At 37.1% G+C, this 20,630-nt stretch overlaps 1 non-coding gene across 1 annotated transcript; it reads left to right on the top strand.

Annotated features, from left to right (window-relative positions):
- Window positions 1-14,420: 14,420 nt before the first annotated feature.
- Window positions 14,421-14,524, top strand: LOC143653079 (U6 spliceosomal RNA). The gene has a single exon (XR_013161075.1). It is a non-coding gene; the product is annotated as a U6 spliceosomal RNA (small nuclear RNA).
- Window positions 14,525-20,630: the final 6,106 nt, after the last annotated feature.

Below are 20,630 nucleotides of genomic sequence, written 5' to 3'. Positions count from 1 at the left end.
GTATACATCAGAAGTTTTGTGATCTATGTTTCCAGAACACCAGGAAGAGAGTAGTAGCAGGCCACAGCCTGCAGAGCCTCATTCATGATATTTTTTAATTATAAAAGCCAGTTCTTGCTTTTCCCTTGGAATAATTTTACCTTTTCTTGAGTGAATCCTGACTGTGCACTTTTATTGGAGTTTCTTTACTTTCTGAGAGTAACTGAGCAACCACATTCACCCTGTGGATGGTTTGTCATCTTGTGGCATCTTATGGAACTAACCATCATGATATTCCCCAATATAAAGAGTGGTTTCTGCATGATTCCCCAATATAAAGAGTGGTTTCTGCATGATTCCCCAATATAAAGAGTTGTTTCTGCATGACTCCTTTGATTTGAATCCAGTTTTCTTAATTGGTCTGAAGCTCTGCCTCGCATGAGTCTGAGAAAACCCTCAGTTGAAAGTGGCAGAAACACAGACCAAATAAAGGAAATTGGACAGCTTCTCATCCTCTCTGAAATGACATCTTTACATTACAACTTTCGTGTTTTGCTTGATGCACAGAATTTATGGATCATTAACAGAATCATAATAAAAAACACACCCAAGCACGATGAAATGAGATATGGAAAAATTGTCATTTAAAGTTTTCTGCTCCTCTACTCATTCTACTAATTGAAAACTAATTGCTGATGCTCTCTAATACAGTTTGATACTTTCTAAATAGAATCAATGCATTTTGGGTACAAAATATGTTACCCAATATTTCCGTAGTAGTAGGAATCTTGAATCTTATAATTCTTAATTTGTAATGGAAAACAGAGAAAAGAGCTCTTGAGTATTGAGGGAGATTATCTTTATCCTTGTGTGCTCTGTGAATATCTTTGTTTTCATCTTCAGGCTACCATGAGGCCATCCTACCAGGTGGTACCTTGAGGGTTCCAGCCTCACTGGAAGATAGTATGAAAAAAAAAGAAAAGGCTGACTAATTGTATTTGGAGAGCATCTGCCCTGGCCTGTTTTTAAACCTTTTCACTCAGCCTGGTTTTTAAGCTTCACCCATGCCACTATGTGTATATATAGTATGCTATTCTAGTTTAATTTATTGTTTTAGATAGTATTCTTAAACTTTGCATATATATATATATCACCATATTTTTTCTAACAATGCCTAAAGTTTTTCAATATTTTCATCCTCCCCTCCAACATGACATGGTTCTTAGTACACTTCATGCTTTGAGTGCTGTCACCCCATCCCAGGGTTATTTTTCAGAGATTTTTTTCTTTAAATAAAGGTTAATTAAACTTAACAACATAACTTTTGCATGCATGTGTGCTTATCTCTTTCTTCTAGATCCATTTCACTTGATTAATTTCATCTCTGTGTAGTGCTATATATAAGGATAATTCATTCAGTCTTTACATATCTTTACATACCTTTATTTGTCCTTACTAATAAATGATCATTTAACTGGGTATAAAATTCTAGGCTGATGGTTATTCTTCCCACAGCAATTTAAAAGATATTACATTGACTTCTTGAATCTATTGTTGCTAATGAAATTTTACTGTTAATTAAATTGTTTTTCCGTGGTAAGTAATCTCTCTTTGCTTTGTATTACATTTTAAGATTCTTTCTTTTTCCCTGATATTTCCCAAAGGTAAGCTTAGTTTTGGACTTAATTTTATTTATTTTGTAAAGTACCCATACTGTACTCTTACCCTAAAAACACATGCCTTTCCTCAGTTTATTAAAAAATAGGTAATCAAATATTTCTGCACCAACATTTGATACAATTCTTCTAAAAGAACATACTAGACAAATGTTGGAAACTCCCATTCTATTTGGCATATTTCTTTACTCTTTTAGTTTTAAAAATATATTTACTTACCTTTGCTTCTTTTTTTTTTTGATGGATTCCTTGCTATCTTCCTCTTCATTAATTTTAACTTTGATTCTGTCTGGTCTGGAGCATGAAGTCCATTGAAGTTCTTTTTATTTCAGTGGATATATTTTATCATATTCAAATGCTTTTAATGGTCTTGTATATTCATCTGTTATTGTTTCACTTCTTTCATAACAATTTTCTTCACTGTAAGATGTCCCAATATTTGTTACTTTAGAACAATAAATTCTTAAAGACTTTCTGACTTATCTGTGAAAGGAAGATAGTGTGAAAAAAAAGACTGATTAATTTCATCTGGAATGAATTAATGCTAAAATTCTCAATTTTTTCGAGTGTATTCCTTAGTCTTAGCTACCTATATGTGTTTTAGAATTGTGGTAGGCTGCCTTATATTTTAAAATTCATATGCCATAAAATTTACTCTTTTAAAATGTACAATCAATGAATTTTAATATATTTACAAAGTTGTACAATTGATTACCTCTGTCTAATTCCAGAATATTTTCATCACTCCTAAAAGAAACCCCATGCCCATAAGCAGTCACTTCCAATTTCCACCTGGCCCCAGCCCCTGGAAACCACTAATCTGCATTCTGTCTCTATAGATTTTCCTATTCTAGACAGTTCATATAAATGGAAGCATACAATATGTGGCTTTTGCATCTGGCTTCTTTCACCCAGCATAATGTTTTCAATGTTCAGCCATTTTGTAGCATTTATCAGTACTTCATTTCTTTTTGCATCCAAATAATATTACATTGCATAGATATACCACTTTTGTTTATCCAACCAAGACCTGATGAACATGTGGTTGTTTCCACTTTTTTTTGGCTATTAGGAATAATACTGTAATGAATGTTTGTGTCCAAGTTTCTGCATGGACATATGTTTTCAATTATTTTGGCTATATACCTAGCAGAGGAATTGCTAGGTCATATGATAACACTGTGTTTAACTTTTTAAGGAACTGACAAAAATTTTCCAAAGTGGCTGTACCATTTTAAATTCCCATCAGCAATACGTGCACAATTCACTTTCTCCACATCTTTACCAAAACCTATTATTGTCTTTTTAATGATAGACATCCTACTGGTTGTAAACTGGTATTGCATTGTGGTTCTGATTTGAAATTCTTGGATAATTAATGATATTGAGTACCTTTTAATGTGCTTCTTGGCCGTTTATTTATCTTTGTCTATTACAGTCTTTTGCCCATTTCTTTATTGGGTTATTTGCTTATTGTTCAGTTGTAAGAGTTCTTTATATATCCTGGATATTAGACCCTTATCAGATTCAAGATTTGCAAGTATTTTCTTCCATTTTGTGGATTATCTTTTCATTTTCTTGATGGTATCCTATAAAATACAAAAGTTTATTTTTAATTTTTATGAAGCGCTATTTATCTATTTTGTTTTTTGGTTGCTTTGGTATTTTTGGTCTTATATCTATGAAAGCATTAACTTATCGAAGTCCAAAAAGGTTTATGCCTACTTTTTTCCTAAAAATGTTTATAGTTTTATGTCTTATAGTTAGATTTACAATCCATTTTGAGTTAAATTCTGTATATGGTGTATGGTAGTGGTTCAAGTTCATTCTTTTGTATGTGGATATCCAGTTTTCCCAGCACCATTTATTGAAAAGACTACTCTTTCTCTATTGAATAATGTTGGCACTCTTGTTGGATATTGATTGGTCATAAATGTAAGGTTTTATTTCCAGGTACTTAATTCTATTCCATTGTCTATTCTTATGCCAATACCATACTATTTTGATTACTGTAGCTTTATAGTAAATTTTATGATTGGAAGGTGTGAGTCTACCAACTTTGTTCTTTTTAAATATTGTCTTGTTTATTCTGGGCATCTTGTGATTCCATGTGTATTTTAGAGTCAGCCTTGTCCATTTCTGCATAAAAAGCAGCTGGAAATTTGATAAGGATTTTTTTTTTTAATCTGTAGATCAACTTGGGGAGTATTTCCATCTTAACCATATTGTCTTCTAATCTATGATCATGGGATGTCCTTTCATTTGTGTAGATCTTTAATTTCCTTCAACAGAGTTTTACAGGTTTCATTGTAGGTCTCTCACCTCCTCGATTAACCTTATTCCTAAAGACTTTCTTCTTTTAGATGGAATTATAAATGGGATTTTCTTAATTTTACTTTCAAATTGATCATAGCCAGGGTATAAAAATAAGTTTATTTTTCTATTGATCTTATGTCTTGCAACTTGCTGAATTCTTATTTTTATTAACTCTAGTAATATTTTGTGGATTATTTGAGATTTCTACACTCAAGATCACCTCATTTGCAAGTAGAGATAATTTTACTCCTTTCTATCCAATCTGGATGTCTTTTATTTATTTGTCTAATTTCCCTGGCTTGAAGCTCCAGTATAATGTTTAATAGAAGTTGGTAGAGAGGAAATCCTTTCTTTGATTCTGATATTAGAAGGAAAGCTTTTTTTTTTTTTTGCATGGAAAGGCACTGGGAATTGAACTCGGGTCTCCCGCATGACAGGCGAGAGCCCCACCTGCTGAGCCACTGTGGCCTGCCCAAGGTTTCAGTCTTTTACCAATAAGTATGATGTTAGCTGTGGGTTTTTCATAAAGACCCATTATCTGGTTGAGGAAGTTTCTCTCTATTCCTAGTTTGTTGAGTGATTGTTCAAGTAAAGAGGTTGGATTTTGTCAAACACTTTTTTTGTACTTATTAAAATGACCACTTTATTCTTTATTTTATTAACATATTGTACTACATTGAATATATATTTTTTACATTAAATTGACATTGCATTTCTGGGATAAGCCCCAGTTGATAATGGAGCATAATTCTTTCTATATATTGGTGAATTTTTGCATCTGTATTCATAAGGAATGCTGGTCCATAATTTTCTTTTCTTTTCTTGTGATATCTTTATCTGATTTTGGTTTTAGGGCAATACTGGTTTCATTGAGTGAGTTTGTAAGTCTTCCTTCTTCTAATTTTGGAAGAGAATGATTGTATTTTTAAATTTTGTTTTGGTTTGGATTCTTTTTTTTTTTTTTTTTTTGCCTCTTCTCTCACTTTTTTTTTGCTTTTTCACTCACCTTCTGTTTTCTTCCTTCCTTCTATGTAGCTGTATTATGGATATATCCACCTGTCCTCCAGGCCAATCCACAGTCAGGTCTTAAAAACTTTGGGGATTGTTTCCCTAGAGAGACAGTGGATAGACCACATATTCTGTCACTGAACAAACAGATGGATAAGTTAAATTTCTGCTCTCAAATCTGATTTCTGCCCCTATTTCTCCAGGCCACACCTTTCACAATGTGACAACCAGCCACTTTTCATTCTCCTTTCATGAGTGGAAAAGCGTCACCCTAGGTCCTATATTTAAGTACTAAAATTGGATCCAGTTCCCCATCTCCTGTGGAACAATTTCAGTTCCCACTGTCCCACAAAAGCTGAACCCCTGGCCAATATGCTGTTTGCTTTTGGACTTTCAGCCCCAAAGCCTCCATGTTCATTTCCTTTCACCTTTCCAGATTTCTGATCCATTGCTTGTCCTTGGATATGTTCCCATTGTGTTTTACTCCAGCCAAGTCTTTATTAGTTTTTACATTTTTATTGCTATCTGTTTGGAGTAGAAATGGTATGTTTAAGTGTTGCTTACTGTCTTGATTAAAAGCAACTTACTCCAAACCTTCAGTACCCCATTACCTTTATAGGACAGTTTTCAACTTCTGCCTCTCCCCACCTGCAGGTTGCATTTCTTCCATCTGAATCTAACTTCACTCTATGTTTCATCATATGGCACTTGTTATACTCTTATTCATGCTACCATTTGACATTTTCAGTACATAGTCTTTACTCCTCAAGGATAATGTAGATTTTTTGAGAAAAATAACCCTAGATTTTTTTGTTAGTAATTGGTCAATAACTGATATTTGACAAGCAAAAGAAGTTTGTTTTTTACATAGTGTTCTATTTTCTGTATGCTTTTCTCACAGTTTCTAAGAGAAATCTCTACGTTTTCTCTACGAAATCTCTAAAAAATTTTACTTTCCCTCTTCATTATAATTCAACTTAGAATTTACTTGCAAAAGTTCCATGTTTATCCTGACTTTGAATGTGTTCTGTGTTGTTCCAACTCATAGTGACATTCTCAAGACATTTCCATCAACATCTAGGATGCTGGAATCCATGGAGGTTTGCTTGAATAATTATTTTATTCATTAGAAAATGTTTGTGTGTATCCTGTTGGTCATCTTTCAGACAATGAACAACCACAGAGATAAGCATTTTTCATAGGCAGAGAACAATGCAGTTTTTTACAAGGGAAACTATGTATCTCTTCGAGGAGCCAAAGGAATTACTAATTCAACAAAATGCTTTATTGGACTTAACTGTGATGAACTGATAGGGCTTATTAAAAACAACATCACCTATTTGCAAGAAATGTCCTTCTGGAATAAGGAACTTCCAAAGTTTTGCATAAGCAAAATCAGTCATATTTGGGCTTGTTTATCTTTCCACTTTAATCACCTGGACTAGCATTAGAACAACTTCTATCATTATCCAAGCTCTTGAGTGTACAGGATCTTGGTGAGGTCATGAAGAAACAGCTTGAGCTTTTATCCTACCCAGTATGCAGCAGAATATTCTCTTTCTCATTAGTCAGTGAAACCTCCATTGCCATTTTGAAGACTGCAAATAAAAGACTAATGCTCCCCTTTTCCATATTGGCAAAACACAGTCCATATCTTTCAGCTGATTTGCTTCTACAAAGACACTCCCTAACTGTGTCAGGGGTTCTCCTGTCCTGTGATGTCGTGCAAGTGACCAAATGCCAAACAGAAAATAGTTTTACAGTTTAGTTTTCCAGTTCTAGTTATGCCATGAAATCCTAGCACTGTTCTCTTTTAGAGAAATTGCCACCCATGTTGTGTTCCAAGGTAGTCAAAGGATAGATCACTAAAGCAATATTTATTGGGTGGCTTTCTCCGTCATTCCATTAGTTACATCGCTTGCTCTGGAATGCAACCCACAAAAAGATGTAGTGTCAAATCTGGCAATAACACCTGTTTCCCCAGAAACCTTTGATAACGTACTGCCCAGTTGGCTGTGAGGCCCATTAGATTATGAGCCCTCTGTGAAGTGGGAAAGACAACTAACCATAAAGGACATAGCACCTCATTTGTAGTCACTTATTCAAAGTTTGCTTTTCATAGTGGTGCCTGCAATTTCTTTGTAAACTGGGATTCAAAATATATGGCTCTTATGTTCATGCCAGTCTTATATTTCCTCATGACTTTCTTCTTTATTTCTTAAGCAGTAGTCGCGGTACATAAATGACCACAGTATTTACAAAGAGTACCATTAAAAAGCATGCTTCATTTTGCTTTCAGGTCCAAACAATAACATTTGAAACTAGAGAAGGCCTTACATAATGCATACACATTTCAGATACTGTAAACACTTTCAAATGTGCCATGCATCTAAAGGATGTCAAACATCAAAGGACCGGCACTGTAGTGGCATGAAACATATATATTTAAAGAAAAGCATTACAAATATATAGTACATCCACTTGGAGCATTTTTCTGTGTCTTTTTCAATTTATTGGTTGGCTGAACCTTTTCCAGTCTTTCTCATGCATCTAGATATTTTCTCCTTTGTTTTTATAAAATCATCAGCACTATGTGTCATTTCTGGTTCTTTCAAGATGTCCTAGCGTATCTGCACATTGCTTCTTTCCTGGGACTTTAATGCATCAGTCCACACACACATGTATGCACTGTTTAGTGAGGGTGCACCAGCGATCACAGGCTTATGTTACTTGAGATATGGTAGCTCATCTGAGCAGGCAGATGCTGCTGTTCAGCATTAACTAACCGCAAGGATTTTTGAAGTTTAATGTTTACTCTTGGCAGATTGGAATACTCCCTTAAGGAGGGAAAAAAAAGACTGTACACACATACACACACGACATTAGGAAACAACACCATCGTGGTTTACTGTAATTGGATGTGATTTCCTACTTCCCCTTAGATATCAGATCACTTGAAATTACATAGAAGATTCAAAATATTTAGAAATATTTGAAGAATCTTGAATGTCTTCAAACTAGAGTAAAGGTTACCACTTCCATCGTAACTGTCCTTGGGAAGCTGAAGCTGCAAATCCATTCGTGGGCACTCACGGGGGAAGGATCTGGAGGCAGGCTGGTTCACACATGGCATAACACCCTGTTTCCAGGAAAGACAAGAGAGTAGGACTGAAAACTCTCTCATTGGGGATTGAATGATGCCTCCAGAAGTTGGCACCTTACTTTTCTCCTTTCTTATCAGTCTCCATATCCCAACCTATCTTGGCTTCTGCCAGGGTAAAATTCATCTCCCAACTTTTATTTCTGATGGGGATAGGGAAGAACTAAAACAACAACAACAAAAACCTGTTTTTCTGTATTCCCTTCAAATGCAAGAAAGGCTGAAGATAGAATGGAGGTAGGGTGCCCTCTGTCCCCTTGGCCTCAATTGGGTTATTGGTGACTGCAGAGCCTTCAGATTGAATGATATCCAATTCAATAAGTTATATTTTCCAAGGATCCCCAGCCCCTACTATGAGGATCCTTTCAAATACAAACCACAGAAACACACACACAAATAGACACACACACATACACACAAGCACAAACTCAGGAAAATAGGAAGCTATCCTTGGGTAGCAGCACAGTTGCATTACAAGTTAGGAGTTCTAGGTTGAAAAATCCATCATCAATGTCATGTAAACAGTACGCAATTCAATGGGAAATAGGTGGGTGATTCTGCCCTTCCTGGACCAGTGGCTGCAGGTTGACTTTTGATAAGGAATACAGCAGCCTTCAACTAACTTGTTAGATAGAAGAATCATGGCTCAGGTCCTGGAAATGTTTCTACCCCAATTTACCCCAGCCTGTTTATTTTCAAGGCAGATTTCCAGGTAGATCATCTGGAGACTCCCTCTCCTTCTACCCATGGCCAAGAAGGAAGCAGTTGACCAGACCAATGGGACTGTGTTTTTAAAGTATCAACTGCACCTTTTCTGGGGTTTTCACATAAATAAAAAAATATTATTGTGCTGCTGTAGCCTATATGTTCACAAGTTCTCTCTCTACAGAGTCTTCTATTTTAAAATGTACCTAATTATTAATTATTTGAATTATACCCCCATGTATATATTTGCTTATTGCATTTTCAAATCTTTGGTTTTGTACCTGGAAGGATGATGGACATTTTTGGCAGATATAAAGGTATTGTTGGCTGCCCAAGCAGAGACTGTCACTGAGTTCCTTGGCTCACTGAGCAAGAACGTGCCTCATCGCAATGCAGCTTCCTGACAAGATGGAGATCTCCATTGCTTTACACTCTTCCTACCAACGAATACATCATCTGCTTGGATATTAGACTCCAATTAGATAGCTCTTTTCCATCTGTTTATTTGCTGCTTTTAGGAATAATAATAATTATTTCTGGGGAACCAAACAGCAGGATAAGCTTTCATGCTTACCTGGAGCCAATTTTTACTGGGAAGAATGTTTTTGTGGTTCTATCCTAAGGGGAGCTGTATTAAATTAAATGGAATACTCCTTTCCAAATTCATTTGCATACAAAATTTAATAATGTTAAATGGGACTCTATGGGATAAATTTGGGGAAGTAGTACTTATGTATAACAATATCCTAGTATTGCTCATACTGGCTAAATACAATCACTAATGTGTACTTGTTCTCTTCATTCTTTCTGGCAAGGGACATGAACAAGATGAGCTAGAAGCAGTATCACATCATCAGGACAGACATTTAAAATAAGAGGGGTCAAATATAGCAATGTATCATGCCATTCAATTGTTCTGATCCTTTGAAAAGATGTTAACTGCAGGTTTTCACTGAGCATTTTCATAAGCAAACGTATTCATCCAACCTGCTCAAAACAATCATCAGGAAGGATCTCCTGCACTTATTGAAACAACTGTTTTTCCTTCACTTTAGCCTTGTAGTGCTATCTCCCAGCCCACTGAATGCTAAAATGAACAAGCAATATTAGGATATTCAGAAAGTCTCTCACATTCTACATATTACTTCTTATTGTCTTGAAGATATTGAAATGTCTTATTAGCACTCTATCAAGAAGGGCTTTACTATTCATTTCCTATGAATGAATCATTCATAAATTGAAACAGATTTGTCTCACCACATCTGAATAAACATGGGCCTGCCTATCTAGTTCTTGGTTGGGAAGGAATTTCTGGGTAGAAAGAAAGTCTCATTTAGGTCAAAGAGACAGCATGTTAAGGGAAACAGAAAGAAATGGGCTAAAACTTAAATTTAACTTTAGACATCTTATTACATTCTAAAATCAGAAGTACACCCAACCCTGTATTGAGGTCAGTGTAGACCATGAAGAGAGTGGGTTCTGAGACTCAGACTCCCTAAGAGGTCAAGGAAACCATTGTTCTATGCTATACAAATATTATAGCACTTGTCCCTGGTTGGGGCCCAGTCACACCACATCACAAAATTCACTTTATGAAGAATAGTCAGTGCTATGCAACAATGACACTTTGCCCCCAGCACTGTTCCAGTCTCAATCTATGAGACTCCATAGGAATGATCCAGCTGTGAGGCTCCATGGGAATGATCCAGGCTGGAGTGCCCGAATATACACTCTTCTGTGTTTGTAGAAAGGGCACACTCAATTCTTTATTTAACTGTGGAAAATAGCTTCCTATGTGAAGTAGTGTCTGCATGGGGCCTAACCGTGGGGACTTAGGAGAGCCAGTACTGAGGACATTTATAGATCTCCATCTGTAACTCAACTGTGGGGAGACTCGGTCTGTGGCTGTTAATCTCTGGTCTGACACACCACACCACCTCCCTTCCATGCTCCCACAGAAAAGGCAGTATGATGCTGCCTGCTCTCCATCCCGACAGAAGAATTGTCTGTTCATGACAACACTCAAGCCAGAATCACAGATCACTTCATACCTGGGCTCACAAATTGCCTAAACTAGGTTGTGTTTTAATGTTGTGCCCTTGACTTTTAAGGAGGGCTCTAGATGAGTGCACCATGTATTATATCATTTAATGTTTTCTGAAGGAGGTTCCACCAGCAAGATTTCCTTGAGATCTTGTACAAGAAAAATAGGTTTGCTTCCTGGAAAGAACTAGAATGTTTCTTCCCCTTTAATAATTAGAACTATGTAATTGATCATGTCTCCCTGTATTTTGCTTTGGCTGCCATGAGCCTTAAAGCCAAATTTAACTATGTTTGCATCTATGCAGCCAATATGGCCTTTGCATTTGCTTTCTGTCACCCTCCCTCTTCTTTTCTTCCTTTTTACCTATCTCATTTATTCATTTTAGCATTATCCCAATCAATTACTCTAAGAAAATAACAGGAGTATAGATTAACAATAAAAACATGGAACATTTGTAACTTTCCAACTAAAGACATGTCCAGTTTGGCATGAATAGGCCAATTTTTAATGACAACTTTATGAGTCCATATTAACTGAGTTGCATATGGTGTTTCTTCTAAAGCGTTATATCTTCACACTAAAACAAATAAAAAAAATACTTCCATGTTTTGGTGGATTTAAGTATCAGGAATTTGGCAATTCTATTTCTGAAAGAGAAATCAGGCCTGTTCAGAAAAACTGATATAAAATCTTTCAATTAGCTAATTAACAATTCCTAACAGAGACTGAATTCTTCATTTTAAGCTGGTGTGGGTCCCCAGGCTAGGCGCCCCCTCCACATATTGAGAGTAATTTATTGCATCATAGGTGCCTATGTGACCCAGAGAGAAATTAAAGGTCATCAGACCTTAGGAAGGAAAAGAATGTATAGATGGTATCATAAACCACTCATTTTGTAAAGCATTGAAACCCCTTTCCCCTGATATGTTGATAACAACTCTCCAAATCCCTGTGTCATAAAACCCTGCTGAAACTTTTCCTATACCCTATAGAATGTCCTTGTCCTAAACCCTTGTAAACTGTCTCTTGCACCCCTGCCTTTGTGGTGTGCTAACTTCCCAAATAGCTGCCACTGGTACAAAATCTTCTGCTGTTTGTAAGTCTTATTAAAGCTCATATCTGACTCCATGCCTGGAGTGTTCTTTACTCTCGGGGCTGTCCCAACCCAAACTCTCCAAGAATTGGGTAGGAACAGGTGGAAAATTAAAAATATATGTTTTTTCCATTAGTTTCACCTCACTAATTTTCAGATACCATGACTGAAAAAAGACTGTTGGTTGAAAATCCAAAAAATTATAAAAATTCACTCATGGTAATAGCCCTCCAATACCACAGGACAAGTTTTTTTCCCTTTGTCACTCCCTTCTTTTCTACCTCAGCACTCTGGATTTTTTGTTGTGTTTTGTTTCCTAAAGTCAGAGGATAGTGATCAGAGTTCTCATTTGCATATAACACCAAGGTTATACAATCAGAAGTGGGCAATATTAGCAAGACAAAGGTTTATTTATTTTGTACATTTTAACTCTGAAGAACCTAAAGCTATCCCCTTGGGCAAGCTAGAGCCTGTAGACTCAACAGAGCTATTGCAAGCGGGGAAACTAAATGGGACGACTTGTAGGGAGCCAGTACCCTGGGAGAAGGGGAGTGGGACACAAAGAACTTGAAAGATGACCAGGACAGATGACTACTGGGGGAATTCTGCACTGATGGAGAAAATGAATACAAAATAATAAACAAACTTACTCATTTTGCATCATCCTTTGACATACACTATTGATCATATATATCAACACAGCAATATTTTCTTTCTTACACCCCTTCAGAAGTTAAGGACTTTATAAAGGGGTGATTAAAATCTTGACTTAAACATCAACACATTGGACCACCATGTTGGAAGAAGAGTCAAGGGGTGGTTGAAAGAACTTCTGAAAGAAACAGTGAAGAAGAAGCATGAAACTCTTTGCTCTGGAGGCTGTTTCAACCAATCCAGAGACATTTAACTGAGCTCTTTGTCCTTTATCCAAGAAGATATTCTTGAAAATCTGTGGGACTTCATATTTCTTCCCTTCTCCCATCTTTTTGGAAAATTTAATGCTTACCTACACTTGATCCTGTCCAGGATGAAGCACATACATCTCTGAGCTCAATGTCTTTAACACACAACTTAGAACTTACTCATATGGTCTCTTTTCTTGACCAAAAGGGGTGAGAATTGACATACCTCTGCTCTCTCTCCCATACCACAATCTTAAACTGCCTACCTAATACTTGCTTGTGCTGCACAGGCCAGAGCAATCTCACCAGCATGGAAAAGATGCTGCCAGGTTCCCAGAGGCAGGAATGTTATCCTAGTAATAGCTGGAAAAGAGTAAGTTGAGATTGGATCATGAAGTGTTATTGTAAGTCACCAAGTTCATGTGTAAGTAATGAGAGAATCACAGAATCCCCGCTTAATGACTAAGATAATCACTAACCCCCCCAGCACTGAGGACATTTCATAGGAAACTGATAACCAGAGCCTCCCACACCCAAACAATTAAAACAAAATACCCTCCTCCCTGCTTCCCAATTTCACACACCCCATCCTCAATCAAATGCAAGTTAAAGATGTACTTGTATAAATCCTGGCTATGTACTGACACATCCTCTGCTCTCTCTCCCATTAGCAAAATCTTTGTATGTTCTTTCCAAAATTATGGGAACTTCTGGAAAGAAAACACAGTGATTTCTCACACAGAAATTAATACACAGTAACCACAAAAACCCACACTCACTATTTCTTTCTAATATAGAGTTAGGTGTGGGCACAGTAAATCATGATCAGTTGATTAAGACACCTCTGTGCATTTAATTTGGGATTTGGGTCTAGCTCTGGGGGGCTGAGGAGCTGAGCCAGTATGAAATCCTGATGTTGTCAGTGTCAGTCTCTGATGCAGAGGTGGCAGTAAAATCCTGGAGCTGGAAGAGATGTCAAATAGCAAAACAAAGTTCTCCAGATCCTATGGGAAAGAAGTACTGCTGATCACAAACCAGAAAGGCTGGACTGGCTAAGAATATAGAAAGTATGCAAGGCCTAATGTTTAGCAAGTCAAAATGCAGTAACCAAAATTTTAGAGGAACTCAGGTGTTCTCTGAAGCACTGCCACTAACAATGAGCTCTATCTGTAGAAGGTTCAGAAACTGTCCATCTAGCAGATCCTCTGTGAGACATGGACCAATTCTTATTCAGAGGGCTGCCCATATCTGATACACCTAAGAGAATTAAAAGCCCCTTGTGTGAGTTCCTGTGGTGTGAGTGTTCAGAGGTCCTCCTGATTCTGGAGGAAAATCCTCATTTATGCTTTCTTAATGGCTCCTGCACTAGACAGCTGAAAGAGAACATCTCTGGGCATTGTGGGTTCTAGGCCGAGATTGAACCTTTAATGAAAAAACTGGTTTGCCTTGATCTCAAGTGTAAACTCTGTAAAGTCCGCTGCTTCTGGTCATTCCAGAAACTTTCTTGGAAAATTCTAGTGTTAAAAAATCACTTATAGTGCTCGCTTCAGCAGCACATATACTAAAATTGGAACGATACAGAGATTAGCCTGGCCCCTGTGCAAGGATGATATGCAAATTTGTGAAGTGTTCCATATTTTTAAAAAAATCACTTATCAGGTCCCATCATGTTACATAATTTGTCTTGTCTTTTCAAAGCCTTTCAGGAGCCACTATATTGTGCCTGCTGATGATGAGAAGGCACACTGAAGAAATAAAGAATATTTCAAATTTACACTTAATACATCTTTTAGATTCCTATCCTAAGCGATCCATTTCAAATGGAAGAAGAAACTTAATGCCCAGTTTCAGGTCTGCATCTGTTGGGTCAGTCCTATCAAAAAGCTTTTGTTTTGCTTTCTACATCTTCTTTGGTTCCCCTGTGCTCACATTTGTTTCTGTCCTTGAATCTTTTTATTAATAAATTTTTGGAAAGGCTTAAAGTATCTTTTAGTATGCTCTGTTCTGTAATACAAACTTTAAAGCATATTGTGCAGTTAAAGCATGTATTTCCTCTTGGTTTGTTCTCCCAAGGATGCTAAAACTCCCAAGGCATTTTCCTTCCAATGTTGGTGAAGAGTAGGTCTGCCCTGTATCAGACAGAAGGAGAACATTTCAAAAACATCATTTTTTTTTTTTTGTAGGGAGGAATCTCCTAATTTATCCCTTTTTGGGAAACAAAACATTGATGACACAACCTTCAGAATCTATCATAAGGGATTTTTTATTCCTTTCTTTTGAAGGAGAGAAAATAAGACATCCATTTTGATAATGCATCTACTATAACATTAACACCTAATGCTACCTTGGATTATCTCAGTTCTTTTGACTTTAAATCTCGCTTTAAAATTTCCAAAATTTATAAGCTCTCTATATCTAGCAAGCAGCAAGTCTTACTTCCTCCCTTCTCCCATCTCCTATTCACCTCAAGTTCACTTTCTGTATTTACAAATTTGTTATTTGTAGATATTTCATGAAGTGAAATCATACAGTATTTGTCCTCTTGTGTCTCGTTTATTCCATTCGGCATAATTTTTTCAAGGTTCATCCGTGTTGCAGCATATCTAAGAACTTCATTCCCTCTTCTGGCCGAATAATGTCACATTTTGTAAATGTACAAAATCTTGTTTATCCATTCATCTGTTGATGGGCATTTGGATTGTTTTCCCCTTTAAGATATTTAATGATGCTGCTAAGAACATTAATAGTACAAGTATCTGTTTCAGTACCTGTTTTTAATTTATTTGGGTACATACTGGAATTGCCAGCTCATATGGAAATTCTAAATTTAACTTTTTGAAGAGTCACCATAATGTTTTCCACAGTGGCTAAACTATTTTACATTTCCACCCAAAGTGCGTGAGGGTTCCAATCTCTTCACATCCTTACCAACGCTTGTTTTCCAATTACTATTTAAAACAGAACCATTCTTACTGGCATAAAGTGGTATCTCACTGTGGTTTTTTATTTGCATTTCCCTAATAGCTAACGATATTGAATATCTTTTCATTTGCTTATTAGGTATTTGTTTATCTTCTTTAGAAAAATGTCTCTTCAAGTCCTTTGCCTATTTTTTTAAACTATGTTGTTTGTCTTTAGGTTGTTGAGTTGTAAGAGTTCTTTATATAATCTGGATACTAAGCCTTTATCAGATATATGAGTTGCAACTATTTTCTTCTATAGGTTATTTTTTCTTCCAAAGGTTATCTTTTCACTTTCTGGATAATGTTCTCTAATGTACTTAAGTTTTTAATTTTGATGAATTTGAATTGAATTACTTTTTATTTTGCTGCTTTTGCTATTGGTATCATATCTAAGAAAACTCACAAATCCAATGTTATAATGATTTGCCCCTATATTATCTTCTAAGAGTTTTATGGTTTAATACTTACTTTCCATATAAGCAGTAAGCAAGCCTGCTTTTTGTCCCAGAAAAAGACATCACATCATTTTTCAAGAATGCTCATTTCTAGCACAACTCTGGGAAATGGCCAGGATAAGGAGCAGTAAAGTTGTTATGTTCTTGGCATACCAAGCAAGGTGTGTAGGAACGCAATAGACCCATGGAGGAGTGTCTCCCAAATAAGTATCCTTGCCTATTCATTTTTTCATATCTTAGGACAAATTCTAAGGGGTAAAATTATTGGACCAAAGACTTTTTCCTACTATGAACTTTCTGTGAGCGTTACCAAAATACCCTTGTAATTTGTTCCTACAAATTTCCTTTCGTAATTGTGTTTTGTAAAATGCAATGGCTGTGCCTGATACTAGCCCAGGAATGGCTTCTCTCATTTAAAACCATTCAGATTGGTGTTCTCTGCTTTTCCAGAGATATGTCTCAATGTACTGACAATATTGACATTGTGGCAGAATCATTACAGCAGAATCATTTCCTGATTGGCATCAATCTGAAAATAGATCATGCACCCTCAGATTGGTAGAAAAGGAAATGCAATGACAAGCAACAATAACTCCCCTCTCTCTCTGCAGCAGATCAAGTCTCTTCCTATTCATGTGACTTAAGCACCTGCTTACCCATTTGATCTAACACTTTGGACAGGTGGTAGGAATGGTGTGTGTGCATGTGTGTGTGCTCATAAGTGAATTTTAATGCCATTTCAAAGTATCTGAAAAAATAAAAGTAATTTATAGGATTTAATTTTTGTCAAATAATAGACTGAACCATAAGAGAGCTAACTAAGTAAGAAAGGTCTGTCCTAGTCCCAAGGCCTCCCTTGGATAGGGCCATGGGGCATATATTCTGGTAGTGGTTGGGCCTATTGTTTGTTGGCATGAGAAACTCTGCTTTCAGCCCAGACTTTTCTTACGATTTTGATACATTCACTTCTTCTTGGTTTCTTCTTCATTCAAATGAGAATACAAATATCTAACCTAGACTTCAATTAGAGTATTACCTCTAATAGCACTGTTTAAGTGTAAATCCCTAGACAGTGTTTTTTCTGGGAAAGGCATTCCCTGGTCTTACCCTTGCATTTCCTGGTAGTGGAAGCAGCTTAGTTGAAATGAATTATCTGCTTGTCAAATATGGTTTCTATTTGAAGTGAATGAACCCTATCTCCTGCAGAGGGAGCCTCTGGCTACTATCCCTTCAAGGTGATTATTTTTGTCCCCATTACGGAAGCACAATTGTTACTAGAATATTTGAAGGGAAAGTCCATAATGCCTAAAGCACTATTTTTGAAGGAAAGTGGCTCTGTTTTTCTTCCTGATCTAGTGGCCCTTTCATGTAGTGTGCCCATTGGATAAATTTTACTTTGTCTCCCAGACACAGCAAAATCAGTCATGCCCACACTCCAGAAATAGCCCTGTTATTGGGCAGGAGGGAGCTCAGTCACCTTTCAGATGACTCGATAAATGTGCCCAAGAGTGGCATTTCACTCTGTAGGCTCCCAAACTGATCCTCTCAAATCTCTTCTTGGGAAAGCACAAATGCTAGGTGAACAAAAGAGAGTGGGTTATTTAAGCTCCATTTTTTGTTCTTAGTTATCCTGAGTTATTTTTCTGTTTTTCTATGAAAGTATGCAGAACCAACTATCCAGATACTCATTAAATATCATAGGAAGTACTTGTTGAATTGTCTGCCTTGAGAGCTTTACTGAAGCTCTGTAAGAGCAGACACATATTATTTACCAATGGATCCTTGCATCTGGTGATCAATAAACATTTGTAACATAATAAATGAACAAGTGAACTATTTTATAATAGACAGAAGCTGAATTGACTGTTGTGTCTAGTCAGTTTTCCAGGTCATCCACATTTGTTCAATCTTTGGACAACCTTTCACCATTCACGAAAACGTATACTTTTCCTTTCAAATAACCTAAAGGGGCCTGACCAGGATACGTTTGTCCAGTTGTAGTTTATAAAGAAGGGGAGATTCAGAAGTACATATGTCAGTGACCATCCTCCTCACATATAACGTGCTTCTTTGGACTTCTGTGTGTGTCGGCTTCCTTGGGCTCCATGACACAGTTGGACATTAAAATCATCTATGCCAGTTTCATGATGTTTAAAAGGGGTATATGACTACAATTGCTTTAAGCACAAAAAGCCACCATTTCTGGCTGCAAATGTCAGCATACCCAATTTACAGTTATATTTTCTTTTAAGAGCATGTTAAAGAGTCCAGAGGTAGGCTGTCCAGAACTAGTGCCCTAATTCAATGATCCTTCAGCTCTGTAGCCTTTTTTTATGTTTTCCAGATGGCTGCTACTCCTCCAGGCGTAACATCTGTTTTCTCATCAGCAAGAAATGGGAAGGCAAGTCTTTGTCTTTTTATGTCGAAACCCATATTCTAGCCCAGGGAGTTCTGCCTATATTTCCTCAAGGAGAACTGCATTGTACAGCCACTCCTAGGTGAAAGAGAGAAAGGAAGGAAGGAAGACCTTGGCTGAGAATGAGTCTCAAATGAGCTAACCCCTAGCAACTTTCCACTATCTTAAGGTAGAAGAAATTTTGAAGAACCCCATGAAAGACTGAGGAGGGTAGAAGTAAGGGTAACTTCTGAGATCTCAACAACAAAAGCTTACAGACACTCCTTTTACAGCACTGTCTCAACTTAACTAAGCTCCAAGGAGACCTAAGGCTGTGTCTCTTGTTCCAATCTGATAAGATGCCCCTCTCTCAATATGTGAAACTATCATGGCTTGTGGAACTGGAGGCTGAGAGCCATCCCATATCCCATTGATGACCATACTCAGAGAAGGGAGATCACTGAAAGCCATGGAACCTTGAGCCATCTTCTTACCTTTGGGGGTAAGGATGAGAATGGGAGGTTGGATCAACTCCAATGTCCTCACTAAGTTCTTCTGGAAGTGGTTTGTAAAGACCTTGGAGAAGAAAGTATTGCTTCATATCCAAAGGAGAATTCCTTTAACTCCTTTGCCTCCTCTGTGGAGTAAGAATAGAAATTATGGTGGAGAAAGCAAGATCATGGAATAAGTACTCTAACAATCCCATGCTTATATACATGGAAGTTGTACTGATTTTTATCTTAGGACACTACCAAGACCTTTCCTAATCTGTGATATGTTTTGTGTCACTAAATGTGATCTCATGACCATAGGCCATGAATGTTTACAAGAACAATCTTCTTTCCTACAATCCATCCTCTCATTTCTCTAGGCTGTCTGTCAGCTCTCGCCATCCATGTTCTCCTTCATGAGTGGTTGGGGAGACAGAGTATTGTCATTGGAATCAGCAGCAGTGTCTCATAATCTCATTTACAGTGGATGTGAATAGAAAAGACAAACTTGGTTTCTGCTTTCTCACTGGAGGTCACAAGATCCCAAAGGGTTAAAGTGACATTTAAATGAGCTACACTCTGAGGTCTGAAACAGGCTGGCTCTCCAATGAGATAGTCACTTGACTGCACAACTTTCAATGAGATAATGATCCCACATGCATCCTCTTCTCCCTGGTAGAAGGTCCATAAAATATAAATAAATGATCAGGTTATAGAGTGAACTCTGAATGACCAATTTTGTTTCAATGAAAGGCCTTCCCTCCTGGCAATACATCGCTCAGCAATAGGCTGATCCTTCTCAGAAAACAGACTGTCTAGCAACGTTTTCACCTTCCGCACTTGTCAGGATGGAGTGAGTGTGAGGTGGATAGCTGAACGCACATGAAACCATAGACAAGTGGCCTTGAATGGGTTTCCTCAACATCTTCAGACTTTGGTCAATATACTGACTGCTGCTGGGAGGAAGAGAAAAGGACACAGGTTGCAATGGCAGTAATGATAGTAAATGCAACAGACTATCAGGGAGCTACTGATCCAACTCCCAGATAGGGCTTGCTACAATGTTAAAGGGATGGGATGCAGCTCCTATCACTAAAAAGAATGACAATGTCATTTCAATTCCTTCATTCTTTTAGTTTTCCCTTAGAGTAGATTATTGAAAGTCTGTTATGAGACTGTAAATTCATCAAGCAACTTGCATGAGCTGTCTCATTTTACCCAATCCTGTCTGTATTCCATAGGAAAAGGAATATGAAGGAATTAAGGATTCGACATGTATCAAGATATTCTTTGGTGATGAGTTGTATGGGGATTATGGGTCAAGAACATAGACCCAAGCTTAAGAAGGGTCTGCTCTGACCAGAATTGCTGGCTAGTGGTTTTCTGACTGGAACCACTTCCTTCCACAGGGATGTTATTTTTTGATAAATATCTTCTAGAGCT

The sequence above is a fragment of the Tamandua tetradactyla genome, chromosome 1 (genome assembly GCF_023851605.1).
Source record: "Tamandua tetradactyla isolate mTamTet1 chromosome 1, mTamTet1.pri, whole genome shotgun sequence".
Taxonomy (NCBI): Eukaryota; Metazoa; Chordata; class Mammalia; order Pilosa; family Myrmecophagidae; genus Tamandua; species Tamandua tetradactyla.
Note: the sequence above shows the minus strand (reverse complement) of the source record. Positions and strands in the feature narration are given on the sequence as shown.